General features: G+C 31.4%; 1 protein-coding gene across 1 annotated transcript in view; it reads left to right on the top strand.

The window, feature by feature from the left end:
* The window catches only part of STXBP4 (syntaxin binding protein 4), a 164,155-nt gene that overhangs the window by 37,972 nt on the left and 124,365 nt on the right, over positions 1 to 1,818 (top strand). The window lies entirely within an intron of this gene.

Below are 1,818 nucleotides of genomic sequence, written 5' to 3'. Positions count from 1 at the left end.
TAATTCACTAATGGGTAAGGTACCCCAGTTTGAAAAACATTATAAAAATCACAGCTTGTCAAGTGGCTCACCAAAAATAACTTACTGTTTTGTAGTGTAATTCCCAACTTTTTTGAGTTAAAAAGTTGTATATTGCCTCATCCAAGGTATATCAATTGATCCGTAGTTGAGGATGCTGACAGTCTATGAGGGTAGGGAAATTCCACTGTGGTTACCCCGTCAACTATCTAAGTTTCACAAACAACAGCCTCGGGTTTATAATCATTCTGTTAGGGATGCATGTCTTTTACTCATATATTTTCTTTTTTTTGGCTGATAAAGATTGCTTGTCTTTTTCTTAATTTATTTTTAGAAAATATTTTAACTGAAATATAACACACACAGAATGAAGTACAAAAATCTAAGGTATACAACTTGATGAATTTCTCTTATGTATCTGACCACTCAAAAGGCTCCCTCATGCCAACTTCACAGTCTCTGCCACTCCTAGCTTTACATTAGAACCAATATTTTGACTTACTTTTGCCTGATCTTGAAATCTGTAATAAATAGAATTATAGAGTATGCACTCTTTTGTTACTAGCTTCTTTTGCTCATTATTTGTCTGACTCACAAGATTTCTTGAGATACTATCTTTTATAATAAGTAGGAATTGTGGAGTCAATATAAATCAGTCCTGCTTTTGTTAATTTGATAAAGAACTTTTAGGTTTGGAAGAATATGACATTTAGAACCAAAAATATAATTATCTTACTATGAGTCTAATCATCATTGCCACATTAAAAAATTCACACAGTACTACACTTGCTGCTGGCACAAAGTTATACACAGAAAAGGCAAGGCTGGAGCCCACATTTAGCAGTACTCTAAACTTAGCAATAGCATATTATAGTCTATCATAATATGATGATTTTACCAGACTAATCAAGTACCGTATCATGAATGGATTATCTTAAAATCAGAGAGAATACTGTGAATTCCCTAAAGTAGACTTCACAATTTGGGCTCTTGTTAAATCAATTTAGTAGATTGCAACAACCATTTTAACAAATGAGGTAGAATAGAAAATATCAAAGTAAATTATATGTGATAAGATTGAGTAATATTTCACTTATACTGGATCATGATATATATCATATTTTTCACTATGTATAGCAGTTAATACTTTATAACCACTTTCCTAAAGACTCATCTGTAAAACACCAAATATATATTGAACAACTATGGTGTATATGAATTATTTAGTTGCTGTTAGCACATGTTATTAAGATAAATAAAACTAGCCCATATAGTTTAAGGAAAAGTCATGTACACAAATAATTATGGTAATAAAAAGTACATTGTGTGGTAAGGTCATAATAGTAATAGAGCTTAGAATATTCAGAAAAGATTTATAACGGAGGTGGCATTTGAGTGAATTTTGAAGGACAAATAGGATTTTATCTGCTCAAAAGGTAAGCGGGGAGTAATAAGAGTATTAGCATGAAAAAAAATAGAAAGTGATTGTAAGCAAAGAGTAGTATATATTTTTTAAAAAAAGGTAATTGGGTACATGCAGGTGACACAAGTTAGGCCTTAAAGAGTAAATGTTAAATTTAAAAGTTTGTACTTTATTGAGTAGTAAGTGAGTAGCTATTAAGGAGAAAAGTGATGTGATCAAAGTGATGTATTAGAAAGAGTAATCTCATGTGTTGGTTATCTAGAAAGGGAATGAAACTGGTGGTAGATGGTCTAGATAGAGGACTATGGAAAGAATCCAAATATAGGATAATAAAGAACTAAACTATAGTGAAGGTGGAGAGAATAGAAAGGAGAGGA

Source organism: Propithecus coquereli, unplaced genomic scaffold, assembly GCF_000956105.1.
Source record: "Propithecus coquereli isolate 6110/MARCELLA unplaced genomic scaffold, Pcoq_1.0 Scaffold121, whole genome shotgun sequence".
Classification (NCBI taxonomy): domain Eukaryota; kingdom Metazoa; phylum Chordata; class Mammalia; order Primates; family Indriidae; genus Propithecus; species Propithecus coquereli.
This window is presented reverse-complemented; position numbering and strand designations above follow the sequence as displayed.